An 18,219-nucleotide genomic window follows, 5' to 3' on the forward strand; every position below is an offset into this window, starting at 1 on the left:
CCAAATGCCATGAAATTTTTATGGTAGTCTGTTTAGGGTAGTATTATGCTACTGTAATTTTCTCAGATTTTTAGGAGTATCAGAAATATATGTTGCTATTCAAACCTATTATTAATTAGGGTTTAAGCAAGTGTTGCTTTAAGTGTGATTAAGAAATTAGTAAAGCTTTGGTGTATCTTTGAAGCATTTCATAAGATATGTTAACTTAACATATTAGTAGTAGAAGAGAATGCAGTAGATGACATGTGCTTGTAGTATAGTTTCTTGGATGATGTTGACTACCTTGCATTTAAACATATCCATTGCATTCATCTCCTTAGATGCACCGTTTGCATAATCACTTACGCGCATTGCATCATACAGGATCGCAAACCGAGAACCCAGTCGTCATACCCGAGGAGCCCGAGGAGCAGCTCGAGGTGCAGCAGCAGGAAGTGCCAGAAGCCGACGGGGGGGACGTTGAGGAACTTCCGGAGTGCCCCGATCACCGCCCGAGCTCCTTCGAGAGAGGCAAGCCCCGGAGCATTTTTCTCCCGGTTTGCAATGATTTAATTAAATACTTTACTTTAAATTGATGCATTACATTCAGGAGTTGTTTGCAACCGTTGCTGCATTATACCTTGTTTACCTTTGTTATACTATATCCTCGTTACCCTGGTATCCGCAGTCGAGTCAATGCTTAGCTGGCTTAGACCGGTAGAAGTCGGGTGATTTCCTGTCACCTGCGAGCTATAGGTGGTTACCTGGATCTGCTTGGATGACTATGAAGTCATGGTATAACTAAGTGTTAAATGAAGTTGAGACTGGACGGAGACTTGTAGAGTTTTGAACTGTAGTGTTTTCCGTCTGTGTCGATTAAGGACCGACCGTTGTTGGGCCTCGAGTCATGTTGAACGCATGCCTTACATTTAGCTGGTCGGATAAAGTACCTTCCGACCGCGAAGTTGGGAGATTTTTCGGGCCGAGTAGATTGCCCGCAACGCACTGTGCCGGAGCAGGTGTGGTAGGACACGGGGGCGGGATGATAAGGCCAAAGTGCAGTCGGTCGGCCCCCGGGTACATGTGGTTCCTGGCAAACTCGAGATTCCTGGAAAGTTGACTCGGTGATCAATATCTCACTTTAGCAGGTGAGTGAGGTTTGTGTAAGGAACAAATCACCAGCTGGTTAGGAATCGATTCGAATCGCCATCGCTCCTGGATAGTGAGCACTTGACTTGAGTTACTTCATCGTAGTAAATGTTATGGAACACTTGGACAGTTACAATGAATATGACAGTATGGAATTTGTTTAATGATCATTGGTTATCATTATCTGCTTAATCACATGTATACTCTAGTATAGGTGCAAATCTAGTCGACAGGTTAATAATAATTAACTTGGCAATAATGCTTCTCGAAAAGTTCTTGAAAGGCTAAAAATGCTTCTTTTTGCAAATGAGTCAGCTACCCTACTATAAAGCCCTTCATAATCCTTGGTGTCATTTATTTTCGGTTATGTCGGGTAAGTCTGGCTGAGTACCTTCTCGTACTCAGGGTTTTATTCCCACTTGTTGCAGATGGGCAGATGTATTACGGCTACTGTATCAACTGCCTGTATCCTACGATGGGTGATGCTTAGGACCATGGGCATGGTCATTCCTTACGTCTCATCTGATGCTTTTGTTGGAGATGATCATTCGCTGGCACTATATTTAAACTCCGCGTGAGTGTGTGTGTGGTTTGAACAAATGACTTCCGCTACTTTTATTCAAACTGGTTTGTAATAACTATGTTGAAACTCTGATGTATCTGAGATTGCGAACTTTTATGTAATATGTGATGGTGACCGCTAAACTTATTACGATCTTGGCTGGAATGGAAGTTGGTTTGAAATCCTTCGTGATTTCACGGACTACCGGGTTATACGGGCTTAAGTTTGCTAAATCGTCTGCTCTGGCGGACGATTTTCTTACTTAATTTCGTATAATTGGTCGGTTCTGTTACAGCTGGCATCAGAGCATGGTTTAGCGTGTTACTGTTCACAAGTGTATTTAAAACAAAAAGGCATTTGGAAAATGTGATTTTAAAACTATAAAGTGTGCCAGTGATCATATCCTTTATGCCCAGTTAAGGACTTTAGGTGGCTTAATTAAGTACTGACTGGGGTTCTTGCATCATATTTCTCTTTCGTCGCTCATACGGCGTGCTATTGTATGAGTGCCACTTGTTTGAGTGGTAATGAATGGATCATTTGCCTCTACGCCTCGGTAAGTGTGAGTTGTGAGAGCATGATCGGATACACCGCCGATCTAGGGTGAATGCTTATATGATGCTGGAGTAATTACATGTTCTACGCATGTTTTACAAAGGTATCCCATGTATGGGTCTTCCGTCTATGGAGGCGATGCCGTCAATAGGACGATGGTTCGGGTAGTTACTACCGTTGTACACGTATCTGGGGATTCGTGTAGAGCGTGTAGATAAAACTTTACTGCTTTTATGCATTCATTGGGAATTGGGCTGAAATAAATCTTCTGCAGGTACATAACAACGCTATCGTGTAGAACGTATTAGCTACGTATTGAGAGATCGTTTGTATGCCACCGAATTCGTCGTTAGAAATTATTTATTTCCTAAGTTTGTGAGAACGTACGGCACGTACATACATCATGTTACTTGTGCATTTCATGCATGTCATGCATTCCTCCCCTTATAAATTGATTATCTCATTTTGATAAAAGATGTATCACCAAAAATATGTTTCCCCGAAGTAATAAAAGAACTTTTGCTACAGATGGCCCGCACGAAGCAGACCGCCCGTAAGTCCACCGGAGGAAGAGCACCTCGACGTCCGTTGGCCCTGAGGGAGCACCGCACCACGGACACCTTCTTGAGCGAGTTTGGCATGCCGACCTTGCTTTGGAGAGTGCTCCATGATGTGGGGTACCCAGAGGGTCAAGAGCCGGTGTACTCTTGGAATGAAAGCCAGTTAGCAGAGGATGGACTCGCAGTGGTGGAGATCACGGTTCCTGCTCTCGGTGATGCTCCAGATTGGGATGGTTGGCATTTGGAGTTTGAGGGCCGCACTCCAGCTGAGGGTGCAGAGGGAGCAGCCTTCCGTGTCATCAGGGACATTATGAGTAGATTTCCCAGTGAGCTTGTAGCAGCTCTAGCTGGTACTTTTCCTAGGGATGATCCTCGTGATGCCATTTGGGTTCAGCCTCAGGGAAGTGCATTGGTCAGAGGTCCAGCTGAGGGACAGGCTAGCGACAACTAGGCAATGAGTGCTATGTTCGCCGCCATCAGAGCGTATGAGGGTCTCGAGAGTACCTACTGGACTTTGACTGGCTTGCGTAGTGAGGATAAGCTCAAAGGGAAGAAGCAGAAGAAGAGACAGGCACGAGCTATAGCTAGCTTGCAGGAGCAGTTGGCTGATATGAACTTACAGCGAGATCAGGCGGTTGAGAGAGGTGATAGAGCTATGCAGCAAGTGCATACGTTGACTCAAGCCAACAACAATGCAGACCGCATGATTGGACAGTTGGTTCAGGAAAGGAATGAAGCCTGGAACGCAAGAAACCTTCTGTTGCAGAGAGTCGATGAGCTAGAGGAATACAACGGCAACCTGCACGAGGAGTTTCACGCGCTCTACAATGGGGTTGGCCCATATGCTCCACCGAACACCGCTGGCATGGACATCGACGACGACAACCAGAACGAGCCTGTAGTTTCACCTGGAGGCGATGGTGACGTCTCCGATCCCGACGATGGCCCCGAGGAGTAGGCTAGTTGCTTCGCGCTAGTATCTAGGTCTTGTCGCGATGACCTTTCTTTTGTTGGCATGTAATCTATCGTATGTTGCTTCGAACGTATGAGACTTGGCATGTGGTTGGAACTTAATTTTCAAATGCGATATCTGAACGCATAAAAAGTCCAGTGTATGCATGCTGGCAATGTGATTGTATGGACGCGATGTTTGCCGTTGGAGTAGTTTGGTTAAGTGCTGTTGTTTTAATTGGGATGCGATTGTTGTGCCTCTGTTTTATTGTATGAATTTATTCTCTCCAGTAAATTCAGTACGGCATAATTTTTCCTTCACTCGCAATTATTACAGCTTCACTCAATCGTTACTTGTTGCTGAAATATGCAGATGACAAACACTCGCCGAACCACGTATGAAGCCGCTGAGCCTGGTGCTAACGGTGCGGGGACTGGTGGTGGTGGTGGAAACCATGGCAACAACAATGAACCTCCCCATGAACCACATTTGCCACCTCCTCCCCCATTTACCCCCGAGATGTTTCTCGCACAGCTGTTTGGGAGTCAGCGCAACACGGAACAATCCCAGAAGAACATGGAAGATTTCCTTCGGACCATCGCCAACAACGTGCAACGTGGTAACAATCAATGTGGTGGAATGGGAGTGAACCAATATAGCAGCTTCAAAGATTTCATGGACACCAGGCCGCCAGTATTCAAGGAAGCAACAGAGCCACTCGATGCTGAGGAATGGATCAACATGATGGAAGATAAATTCCGTGTGTTGAGGATGACTGAGGTTCTGAAAACGGAGTATGCTGCACTTCAATTGCAAGGACCGGCGGGAATGTGGTGGAAGCACCATCGCACCACCTTCCCTCCAAATGCTCAGATTTCTTAGAGAGAGTTTGCTGAGGCCTTCCGTGGAGTCTATATTCCACCCGGGCTGACCGAGATGAAGTTGGGAGAGTTTCTGGCATTGAACCAGGGCACCAAGACCATGACGCAATACCTGCATGCCTTCAACAACTTGTGTCGCTATGCTCCCGACATGGTTGACACAGATGCTAAAAGGATAGCCAGTTTTAAGAGGGGTCTCAATCCAAAAATGATGAAGCATGTCGGTACCAACAACCGCGTCAGATTCAATGACTTCATCAGCGACTGTCTGAAGCAGGAGAAGAATAACAACGCTAGCACCGCAGCCAAGACACGCAAGAGAGCCTTTGAAGGTGGTCCATCTCAAGCTAGAGCACCTATAGGAGGTCGTCCTCCATATCACCCATCGGCACCTGGCGCTAGATTCAGGCCACCTCAGCCAAGAAGTTAGAATTTCCGTGGACCTCAGAAGCCATACAAGATGGCAGTACAGCCCAACAAAGCAGCCGCAACTGTGGTACAAGGCAGTTCCAAGGGAGCTATGGGATCTGCCGGGACAGTAAGAGGACCCTGCTATAACTGTGATCAACCCGGTCATTTCTCGAAGTTTTGTCCGTACCCGCCCAAGAAGAAGCAGCAGACTTATAATGCTAGAGTGCATAGTACAACAGTGGATGAAATTCCAGAGGGAGAGCCCGTCACTGCTGGTAAGTTTCCTGTCAACGAAAACCCTGCAGTTGTTCTATTTGATTCTGGATTATCGCATTCTTTTATGAGTCAAGCATTTGCACAGAAACATGAACAACTATGCACATAATTGGGTTATGGTTACCGTATAAGTTCAGCAGGGGCTGATGTTTTGACCAACCGGATGGTTCGAGGGGCAACCCTTGAATTAGGTATCCGGAAGTTCCGAGTGAACCTGATAGTTATGCCTGGGTTAGTCTTGGATGTCATTATAGGGATGAATTGGATGAAGGATTGGGGAGCAGTCATAGATACTAGAAGTCGAGTACTTACCCTTAAGGATCCACTAGGTGAGGGTACTTTCCAAGTACCATTGCCTCGGAGAACAGACCTTATAAGTGTTACATGTGCTATGGCAGTCATTCCTATTCATCAGATTCTGGTAGTGTGTGAATTTCCGGATGTATTCCTAGATGAGCTACCTGGTCTTTCGCCTGATAGGGAGATTGAGTTTGGAATTGAGTTAGTCCCCGAAACAGCTCCGATTTCAAGGAGACCCTATCGGATGCCTCCAGATGAGTTAGCTGAGCTAAAGAAGCAATTAGAAGATTTGTCAAAAAAGGGGTTTATTCGGCCAAGCAAGTCTGAATGGGGATGTCCCGCCTTATTTGTGAAAAAGAAGAAAGAGGGCACGTTGAGAATGTGCGTAGATTATAGGCCACTCAATGCTGTAACCATCAAGAATAAATATCCCTTGCCACATATTGATGTTCTGTTTGACCAATTATCCAAGGCCAAGGTGTTCTCAAAAATAGATTTGAGATCCGGTTATCATCAGATCAAGATTAGGCCACAGGATATACCAAAAACTGCATTTTCCACCAGATACGGGTTGTATGAGTATCTTGTCATGTCTTTTGGCTTGACAAATGCTCCTGCATATTTTATGTTCTTGATGAATATAGTTTTCATGCCAGAATTGGATAAGTTTGTGGTAGTGTTCATCGATGACATTCTGGTGTACTCCGAGAACGAGAAAGATCATGAAGAGCATCTGAGAACTGTCTTAACCAGACTTAGAGATCATCAATTGTATGCTAAGTTTAGCAAATGCGAATTCTGGTTGAAGGAAGTTCCTTTCCTGGGTCACATTCTGTCAGAGAATGGAGTTTCAGTCGATCCAAGTAAGGTGCAAGAAGTTATGAATTGGAAAGCACCGACCACAGTTCCTGAGATTAGAAGTTTCTTAGGACTAGCGGGTTATTACCGTCGCTTTATACCAGATTTCTTGAAGATCGCCAAACCGATGACGAGTCTCCTACAGAAGGATCACAAGTTTGTGTGGACAGAGGAGTGTGAAGCAGCTTTCCACACTTTGCGGAAACTGTTGACCACTGCTCCGGTTCTAGCACAACCAGATCTTGAGAAACCATTTGATGTATTTTGCGACGCATCAAAAACTGGGTTAGGCTGTGTACTTATGCAAGAAAGGAGAGTCATAGCTTATGCATCACGTCAATTGAGAAAGCACGAGGTCAACTATCCAACACATGATCTTGAACTTGCTGTAGTTGTGCACGCCCTAAAAATTTGGAGACATTATCTACTTGGTAATGTGTGCAATATTTTCACGGATCACAAGAGTCTTAAGTATATCTTTACCCAACCAGAGCTAAACATGAGACAGCGTAGATGGTTGGAATTGATCAAGGATTACAACTTGAATGTGCAATATCATCCTGGTAAAGCCAATATAGTGGCAGATGCTTTGAGCAGAAAGTCACATTACTTGAATGTGCAGCCATTACTTGAAGATGGGTTCGATCTAATGCATCCTGCTGTGTTACATAGTATTCAGATCAGTTGTTCTTTGGAGAGTAAGATAATAGAAGGCCAGAAAACCGACAAGGGGATATTCCACATCAAGGAGAAAATAAAGGAAAAGCCGTCTCAACACTTTAAAGTGGATGAACAGGGCGTATTGTGGTTTGACGACCGTCTTGTGGTTCCCAAGGATCGAGAGCTTAGGAATAAACTCATGGATGAAGCTCACCTTTCTAAGCTATCTATCCATCCCGGAAGTAGTAAGATGTATCAAGAATTAAGATCTCGATATTGGTGGACCAAAATGAAGAAAGAAATTACAGCATATGTTGCCAGATGTGACACATGTTGTCGAGTGAAAGCCATTCACATGAAACCTGCCGGTATGTTGCAACCCTTATCAGTCCCTAGTTGGAAGTGGGACGATATCAGTATGGATTTTATCACGGGTTTGCCCACTACTCAAAAAGGACATGATTCGATTTGGGTAATTGTGGACCGTCTTACCAAGACCGCTCATTTCTTGCCGGTCAAAACAGATTATCGACCACCTCAATATGCCGAGAAGTATATCACAGAAATTGTGAGGTTGCATGGTATACCAAAGACCATAGTATCTGATAGAGGCTCACAGTTCACGGCTCATTTTTGGGAACATTTACACAAAGGCTTAGGAACTAGTTTGATTCGCAGTACCGCTTATCATCCTCAGACAGATGGTCAGACTGAACGAGTGAATGCTGTTTTGGAGGATATGTTAAGAGCCTATGTATTGTCTTCTAAAGGATCATGGGAATCATGGTTACCGTTAGCTGAGTTTTCTTATAATAATAGTTATCAAGAAAGCATCAAGATGGCCCCATTCGAAGCTTTATATGGCAGAAAATGTAGAACACCATTGAATTGGGTCGAACCTGGAGATAGAAGGTATTATGGCATTGACTTTGTAGAAGAAGCCGAGAAGAAAGTTCATATTATTCAGCAGAATATGAAAGCGGCCCAATCACGTCAGAAAAGCTATGCAGACAAAAGGAGGAGACCCCTTGCGTTTGAAGTTGGTGACTATGTTTATCTGAAAGTCACGCCAATGAAGAAGAAAAGGTTTGGAATCCGAAGGAAGCTTGCCTCGAGATTCGTAGGACCATACAAGATCCTAGAACAAAGAGGTCCAGTAGCCTACAAGTTAGAGTTACCTGAAACAATGAGTACCGTTTTCCCAGTTTTCCATGTATCACATCTCAAGAAATGTTTGCGTGTTCCAGAGGAAAGAATAGAACCTCGAGGTATTCAACTCAAATCAGATTTGGTGTATCGTGAGCAACCAGTCCGAGTGTTAGACACTAAGGAACATGCTACTCGGAATAGTGTGGTGAAAACATACAAGATACAGTGGGATCATCATAATGAGGGAGATGCAACTTGGGAAACAGGAGAGTATCTACAAAAAGCTTATGAAGAATTTTATAACAAATGGTTCGTAACCCAAATCTCGGGACGAGATTTTTATAAGGGGGGAGGGCTATAACACCCCTGGTGTTAGTCTTGCCTGATTGCATTTGCATTTCATGATCATGAGCATCATTCATCCATTCATGAGCATATATCACTTGAAACATGTGAAACATGATTATGAAACAAGAGTATCATTTCAAGTGTTTTTCATCATTTCAGTACCTTTAGTGCTTGATTATTGTATGACCAATGGGTGGTATAGCTAAATATATTGTTAAACATCTTAGCTATGCTTAGAAAGTCATTAGGAACAATGTTCATGTTGATCATTTTGCCCAATTAAGATTTCAAATCATGGTTTGACTTGTTTTGACCCTAGGACTTTTTGGTTTGACTGTTCAAAAAGTACCACTTAGAATATTTGCATGTCTGAGCAACCTAAAACAAAGTTGTAGCAAATTATATGAGGAACAAAAAGTATTTTGTGATCAAGTCATGAAAATGTGCACAACATGCTCAAAATGGTCCCACAAGTCAGAATTTGGGTTGATTTCAACACTTAGAAATTTCTAAGTATAAACCTCAGTTTTCAATTTCTTGAACACGACTTTGGCATGATTTTTCTCTCTATCCTTTGCGAATTAGACAGTGATCTCTACATGAGTTTTGTAGCTGGGATGTAGGTGTACAACTTTCGTTTTGATTTCTTTCGCTATCGATCAACGGATTAGGAAATAGAGCATCATCATTTGGCACTATCAGTCAGCCCTTTCGTTCTCTGAATCGCTGCTACAGTGCCCGACCGGTTCAGAGGAACACCGCCGCATGGATGCCGCGCGTCGCCGGTCTTCTGCTCGCGCAGGCCACGCGCCGCGGCCGTTCTGGCACCGCTGGCCTCGCCTTAAGCCCTCGCGCGCCTGCCCGACCAGTTCACCTGCTCGTTTTTCATTTCCTTCGCCGCAGCGCTCTCTCGCAGCAACGCACCGGCTCCTCCATCGACGCCGAGCAAGCGCCGTCGCCCAGCGCGCTCACCGCCGCAAAATCGCCACCTCAAGTTAGCGCTCAGCTCCGTCTTCACCTCCCCTAGCTATTCCATCTCACCGTCGAGCCGGAGAACCCAAGGTAGTGGCCCAATTGAGTTTTCGCCGCCACCACAACTCACCGGAGTTGGAGCTCACCGTGGCTAGCACGGCACAACTCCTCTCTTCCTTCCCTAGCTCCCGCCTTGTCTTCTCCGTTGCGCACTGTTACTCGGGTGATGATGTCACCGTCCCCGCCGGCCCCGTCTGGCCAGAACGCGGCCACGCACCGCCGTGCGCCATGGCTGAGCCGCCGAGCTCCGTGGCTAGGGTGTTTAGGGGTCAGTAGGGAGCGAGGTTAGAGTACCAATAGACGCGGTTCATCACGTAGGGCACGCCGGTGCCGTCGGTTTCATCGGGGAGATCACCGTCGGCGAGCTCGACCATCGCCGCGCCGACGTGTGCCGTCTCCCCTGTTCTGTGGCAATGACACGGGGGTCCCGCGCATCAGTCACTGAGCCGAAGAGGGAGCCAGGCTTGGGCTGCGCTGTGTCGTGGGCCGTCGGATCCCTTCGGGCCGGCCCAGTAACGTTTAAGTGATTTGGTTTCATTTATTCTTTATTATTTGAAATCTGAAATGGTTTGAAAAATGTTTGGATGATCAAACTTGCTCCAAATTTGTTGAAACAAATTTTTCTAGGTTCCTTATCATCAGATCTACTTGGGAAAATTATTGCATGTCATTTTTGGGATACTTTTCTATAGGCTTTTATTTAATCATGTATATTGCTGATAAATTGAAAAATGTGTAGAAAAATCTATAGGCTTCAGAAAAATATGATCTCCAAGTTTGTTAATCTTCTTATGTCATGTACTTCCTAGGAAAAATATGTTTCATGCATGTGCTGTGGAAAACTTAGGAGGTGTAGTTCAAGTGCCTTTAATGGTTGATTTTTGTTATTTTTGCTAAAGAGCAAACTTTGTATAAAACATGCATGTGATAATTTTTGGACAGTCATTATATGCTATGAAGAACCTAGGAAAAATATTAATTCTGTTGTTTGACACTTTTCATAGTACAAAGTAATTTCATGCTCATTTTTATGCTATAGCTTGTCATTTTCGTGTAGGATAGTTTACTTATCCAAATGCCATGAAATTTTTATGGTAGTCTGTTTAGGGTAGTATTATGCTACTGTAATTTTCTCAGATTTTTAGGAGCACCAGAAATATATGTTGCTATTCAAACCTATTATTAATTAGGGTTTAAGCAAGTGTTGCTTTAAGTGTGATTAAGAAATTAGTAAAGCTTTGGTGTATCTTTGAAGCATTTCATAAGATATGTTAACTTAACATATTAGTAGTAGAAAAGAATGCAGTAGATGACATGTGCTTGTAGTATAGTTTCTTGGATGATGTTGACTACCTTGCATTTAAACATATCCATTGCATTCATCTCCTTAGATGCACCGTTTGCATAATCACTTACGCGCATTGCATCATATAGGATCGCAAACCGAGAACCCAGTCGTCATACCCGAGGAGCCCGAGGAGCAGCTCGAGGTGCAGCAGCAGGAAGTGCCAGAAGCCGACGAGGGGGACGTTGAGGAACTTCCGGAGTGCCCCGATCACCGCCCGAGCTCCTTCGAGAGAGGCAAGCCCCGGAGCATTTTTCTCCCGGTTTGCAATGATTTAATTAAATACTTTACTTTAAATTGATGCATTACGTTTAGGAGTTGTTTGCAACCGTTGCTGCATTATACCTTGTTTACCTTTGTTATACTATATCCTCGTTACCCTGGTATCCGCAGTCAAGTCAATGCTTAGCTGGCTTAGACCGGTAGAAGTCGGGTGATTTTCTGTCACCTGCGAGCTATAGGTGGTTACCTGGATCTGCTTGGATGACTATGAAGTCATGGTATTACTAAGTGTTAAATGAAGTTGAGATCGGACGGAGACTTGTAGAGTTTTGAACTGTAGTGTTTTCCGTCTGTGTCGATTAAGGACCGACCGTTGTTGGGCCTCGAGTCATGTTGAACGCATGCCTTACATTTAGCTGGCCGGATAAAGTACCTTCCGACCGCGAAGCTGGGAGATTTTTCGGGCCGAGTCGATTGCCCGCAACGCACTGTGCCAGAGCAGGTGTGGTAGGACACGGGGGCGGGATGATAAGGCCAAAGTGCAGTCGGTCGGCCCCCGGGTACATGTGGTTCCTGGCAAACTCGAGATTCCTGGAAAGTTGACTCGGTGATCAATATCTCACTTTAGCGGGTGAGTGAGGTTTGTATAAGGAACAAATCACCAGCTGGTTAGGAATCAATTCGAATCGCCATCGCTCCTGGATAGTGAGCACTTGACTTGAGTTACTTCATCATAGTAAATGTTATGGAACACTTGGACAGTTACAATGAATATGACAGTATGGAATTTGTTTAATGATCATTGGTTATCATTATCTGCTTAATCACATGTATACTCTAGTATAGGTGCAAATCTAGTCGGCAGGTTAATAATAATTAACTTGGCAATAATGCTTCTCGAAAAGTTCTTGAAAGGCTAAAAATGCTTCTTTTTGCAAATGAGTCAGCTACCCTACTATAAAGCCCTTCATAATCCTTGGTGTCATTTATTTTCGGTTATGTCGGGTAAGTCTGGCTGAGTACCTTCTTGTACTCAGGGTTTTATTCCCACTTGTTGCAGATGGGCAGATGTATTACGGCTACTGTATCAACTGCCTGTATCTTGCGATGGGTGATGCTTAGGACCATGGGCATGGTCATTCCTTACGTCTCATCTGATGCTTTTGTTGGAGATGATCATTCGCTGGCACTATATTTAAACTCCGCGTGAGTGTGTGTGCGGTTTGAACAAATGACTTCCGCTACTTTTATTCGAACTGGTTTGTAATAACTATGTTGAAACTCTGATGTATCTGAGATTACGAACTTTTATGTAATATGTGATGGTGACCGCTAAACTTATTACGATCTTGGCTGGAATGGAAGTTGGTTTGAAATCCTTCGGGATTTCACGGACTACCGGGTTATACGGGCTTAAGTTTGCTAAATCGTCTGCTCTGGCGGATGATTTTCTTACTTAATTTCGTATAATTGGTCGGTTCTGTTACAAAACCGCCCTTTGCTTTCTTGAGAGGTCCTACTTAATCTAGCCCCCAGCAGGAGAAAGGCCAAGCGGGTGGAATGCAGATGAGGTTGTGGGCTGGCACATGAGCTTGTCTTGCGAACATCTAACAACTTTTGCATCTTCTGACGAGTTCTTCTACGTCTTTCAAAGCGGTTGACCAGTAGAAACCAGTGTGGAATGCTTTGTCGACTAGTGTTCTTGAAGCGGCGTGATTTCCACAGTAGCCTGAGTGTATTTCGTCTAGGATTTGTTTGCCTTCTTCAAATGAGACCTATTTTAGGAGTACTCTTGATGATGCGGCTCTTCTATATAGCTTATCTCCTACTAGGACATAATTCTTGCGTCTGCGGACGACTTGTGTGGCTTGCTATTTTTCCACTGGCAACTTATTCTCTTTGATGTAATCAATAAAAACCTGTGTCCATGAAGTGTTGATCACCAGAATCTGGTTGCCTTTGGCTGTGAGTTCTGTGGTTGTCTCACCGGGTTGTTTGATAGAAGGAGCTGATAACTCCTCTATGAATACGCCGGGTGGGACCTTTGCTCTACCGAGTCCAAGCTTGGCAAGAACGTCTGCTGCAATGTTGGAATCCCACATGACATGTAGAATTTCTAGTCCTTGGAAGTGTTTTTTGAGTTTTCAGATTTTAGCACAGTAAGCACCCATGTTTTCTTTGGTGCAATCCCAATATTTGTCGACTTGGTTGATGACTACTGCTGAATCGCCGTATATGAATAGTCGCTTGATTCCAAGGGTAATAGCCACTCTTAGCCCGTGTATCAGAGCTTCATATTCTGCTTCATTGTTGGTGGCTTGCCATAATATCTGAAGGACATACTTTAGTTGTCTTTCGTCTGGAGAAATTAGGAGGACGCCTGCACCGGCTCCGCCTAGCTTGAGTGATCCATCAAAGTACATCTTCCAATGATCAAGGATGGCGCTTGATATGTGTTGTTGAATTTCTGTCCATTCGACAACAAAATCAATAAGGGCTTGAGATTTAATTGCTTTCTGCGGGGTGAAATCGATGTTGAGAGCACCGAGTTCAACCGCCCACTTGGATATGCGTCCTGTTGCGTCTTTGTTGTGTAAGATGTCTCCTAGTGGGAAATCTGTCCCCACGGTAATCTTATGGCTTTCAAAATAGTGACGAAGCTTGCGTGAAGTGATCAGTAGGGCGTAGAGTAGTTTTTGCATATGCGGGTACTAGATTTTTAATTCTGACAGTACTTCGCTGATGTAGTATACTGGGCGTTGTACTTTATACACGCGCCCTTCTTCTTCCCTTTCCACTACTATTGCCGTGCTGACTACAGTAGTAGTTGCTGCAATGTATAGCATCATGTCTTTGTCTTTCTTTGGAGGTGTGACGACTGGTGAGGTATGCCTTAAGTTTCTTGAAAGCTTCATTGGCTTCTTCCGTCCACTCGAACTTGTCTGTCTTCTTTAGTAGTTTAAAGAAAGGCAACCCTTTTTTGCCGAGTCTTGATATGAAACGGTTGAGTGCCGCCATGCAGCTGTTAGTTTTTGTACGTCTTTGATGTTTCGAGGAGGGCCCATCTCTGTTATTGCTCGAATTTGCTTGGCGCTTGCTTCGATTCCGCGATGACTGACTAAGAATCCGAGTAGTTGTCCTAAGGGAACTCCGAATACACACTTGTTTGGGTTCAATTTCCACCTCCACCTCTTCAGATTCTCGAAGGTTTGTTTTAAGTCTTCAATCAGTGTATCCGGGTTCTTTGTTTTTACAACCACGTCATCTACGTATGCTTCTACGTTTTCACCGATCTGATCACCAAGGCATGTTTGGATGGCTCTTTGGTAAGTGGCTCCAGCATTCTTAAGTCCAAATGACATGGTCCTGTAGCAGTAGGTGCCGAACGAAGTGATGAAAGATGTCTTGCTTTGGTCCTGTTCTTTTAATGCGATATGGTGATATCCGGAATAGCAATCAAGAAAAGATAATAGGGCAGATCCCGCTGTTGAATCAACAATCTGATCAATGCGTGGTAGCCCGAACGGATCTTTTGGGCAGCGTTTGTTGAGATCTGTGTAGTCAACACACATGTGCCACTCGTCCGTGTTCTTTTTCTGTACCAGAACTGGATTTGCTAGCCAATCTGGATGGAGAATTTCCCTGATGAATCCAGCTGCCATTAGTTTTGTAATTTCCTTTTTAATTGCTGCCTTCTTGTCGGGAGAGAATCGTCGTAGTCGTTGCTTCACAGGCTTGGAGCCTTCATTGATGTCAATTCCGTGCTTAGCCAACTCTCTTGGGACCCCTGGCATGTCGGCCGGCTTCCAAGCGAAGATGTCCTTGTTGTCCCAAAGAAAGTTGGTGAGCATGAGTTCCTATTTTACCGATAGGTGGGCACTGATGGTTGCTGTTTTTGTGGGATCACCGGTGCCTGGGTCGATTTGCTTGACGTTGGCTTCTTTTGGTGGTGCTAGGATGCTTGGTCTTTTAGCCGGTATCTCTAGTTCTTCTTGGCTTATTTCTGCGGCAATAGTGACTATTTCTTTTCTTCCATCGTTTGCCTGTGCCTTTGTTGCAATTTGGATTGCCTGTACATCACAGTCAAATGCGCGCTTTAAATCGCTCCGAAGAGAAAGAACACCATTAGGCCCTGGCATCTTAAGCAACAGGTACGGATAATGCGGTATTGCCATGAATTTTGCTAGTGCCGGGCGCCCAAGGATTGCATGATATGATGAATCGAAATCTGTGACTTTAAATTTGATGAACTCTGTGCGGTAGTTCGAGGGAGTCCCAAAGGTAACCGGTAGAGTGATTTGTCCAAGTGGCACTGCTGCCTTGCCGGGTACTATGCCATAAAAAGGCGTGCTTGTTGGTGTGATCATCCCGGCGAGTTGTAGTCCCATCTTCCTTAGAGTTTCTGAAAAAATGATGTTGAGTCCGGCTCCTCCGTCGATTAGCACTTTCGTAACAGTCATGCCAGCAATGGTTGGATCTAGAACCAATGGGTAATGGCCTGTGTTTCCTACGCTGGTCCACTGGTCTTCTCTTGAGAATTGGATTGGGTACTCTAACCAGTTAAGATATCTTGGTGTAGCAGGTTCTACGGCCATGATTGTTCGTAACGCTAGTTTTTCTTGATGTTTGCTTCTGGAGTCCGGAATCCTGGCAAAGATTACTGCTACTGTCCCTCTAGATTTTTGGAATCTCTTATCCTCACGGTTGTCTCCTTCTTTTTTCTGATTATCTTTATTGTTTCCCTTGCTATCTTTTCTATTGTATCTTTCATTGAAGGTGTAGCAATTTCCGATGGTGTGCTTTTCGTTGGGGTGCAAGGGGCAACGCATGTTCTCGATGTCGTCATATCTTCTGGGCTTGGTAAATTTCTTTGATTTGTCAGCCATCACTACTGTGTTGTCTGGACCTCGCTTTCTCTCCTGATGTCTGTTGTTTCGAGGATTTTGCCTGTCCGGGTTGTCTCTGTTGTTCCTATCCAGGAATCTTTCTCTTGTTTTTTCTTCTGCAGTAATCATCTTTTCTACTGTTCTTCTGAATTCTTCATTATTCCTTGGGTTTTCTTTGCAGAAGTCTTGAAATTGCCACCTTGCCACGATTCCGTGAGAGAAAGCTTCGATTACTTCTCGTTGTGTGATGTCATGTACTTGAGCTCGTAGTTCGCCAAACCATCGATAGTAATTTCTGAGACTTTCACCTCCTTTCTGTTTGAGTCCTTTTAATTCTGCGTGGGTGATTGAATGTGTAATAATTCCCACAAAATTTTCACAGAAAGCTCTTTGCAAATCTTCCTAATTTCTGATTGATCCAAGATTTAATTTGTCAAACCATTGAAGCGACATGGTCTCTAGGGCCATGGGAAAGAACAAGGTTTTGATGTCATCGTCTCCTCCGGCTAATTCAATCGATTGTGAGTAAATCCTGAGCCATTGCTTTGGTTCGGTCTTGCCGTTGTACTTGGAGTGGTTGGACGGTTTGAACTTGTGAGGTAGTCGAATCGAAGCAAGTCTGTTTGCAAAACAAGGAAATCTATCGTGTGTTCTGGCTTCTGTATATTCTGATTCTACGCCCTCTTCTTGCCAACTGTCGTCTTAGTGAGAGTAGTTTTGTGTGGCTGTCCGAGTAGGTGCTCTGCTTCTGGCCTTTCTTGGTTGCTCGACTCGGTTATTTTGACTGTGATTTCTTCGGCTCTCTCTGTTGTGACTTCCACTTGGTCCTAGTCTTTCGAAAGCAGACTTCCTTTGATTTTGATCTTCCTATTCATGAGATGTTGCCTTTCCGTCGTTTGTTCTAAAGACTGTTGATCGGAGGAAATCTCAGAGCTGTTCTTGTTTCTCATTGGGATGTGAGGTCACCCTGAGTTCTTCTAGTGCTTCTCGGATCTTATCATAGGGTGTATTCACTGCTCGTCCTTCGATCTCTCGTTCTGATTTTCTTCTATTATACTCGGCTAGTTCTGATTCATATTTGATCCAAGTGTCTTTTCACTGTTTCACACGGCGTTGTCGTCCTTGTTTCAATTTGTTCTTTCTTTCTCTCGCTTGCCTCTGACTCTTAGTCTCACCATCGTGCCCTTGGATAAATGGTGATATGTTGGACTCGGATTCATCTGAAGACCTTACGTCGGGTGCTTCTGGGGGGATCAATGGTGATCGAGGACGGTGAATCATGAGTACTTCTCTAGCGTGAGTTGTTCTGTCATCGTCGTTGATTTCCGTACTGCCAGAGCTGTTGATAACTTCAGTAGAGGTCTCAAAGTCATAGATGGAATCTCCTTCTTGGTAGGGTAGAATTGCTGTTGTCATATCGTCAACTAGTTGGGTGTCGTCATCCTCAGGAACGGTTCCTAGCCAGTGTATGATGCAGTCTTGAGATGTTATGGTTAAAACAAGACCTTCCTGAGCTCCCTTCAGCGGCATTCTAAGCTTGGGATGAGTGGATCCTTCGTGCCATGTCTGATAAGATGTTGTCATGTTGTGGAGTCCGAACGGAAAAGGACCCGACTTCTTTGAAGTATTCTAGGTATACTCCGAGTAGTATTCTTGTCAGGTTGACGTCACGTTCCGGAGTTTTATCAGAAAAGAACTCGGCTTCTCGAAAGAACTCGGATAAGACTTTGTTTCGGAAGCGGAACTTGAGTTTGAATCGGATGCGTGAATTTGTGAAAACTGAGTCGGATTGGACATTACGAGCTGTGCGAATCTTCCGGCAAGCTGATCTGTCGTTATCGTCGAAATAGGATGGTCTTGATGATGATCTGAATCTTCAAGGAGACGGCCTTGGAGCTTGCCATCGTTGCCTGCCTCGCAGATCCATGAACCGAAGATGAAGGTCGATCCCTTCGAGAAGATCATGTTGTTGAGGTCCATCAAGCTCTCGGATGCAAAGTCGCCGAAAGCCCCTACCTGGCGCGCCAGCTGTCGATGTTTGACCACCGATAGCCTGCCATGGGGTACCCGGAGCAGTATGTTCAGGCTTCAGCG

Source organism: Miscanthus floridulus, chromosome 16 (assembly GCF_019320115.1).
Source record: "Miscanthus floridulus cultivar M001 chromosome 16, ASM1932011v1, whole genome shotgun sequence".
NCBI lineage: Eukaryota > Viridiplantae > Streptophyta > Magnoliopsida > Poales > Poaceae > Miscanthus > Miscanthus floridulus.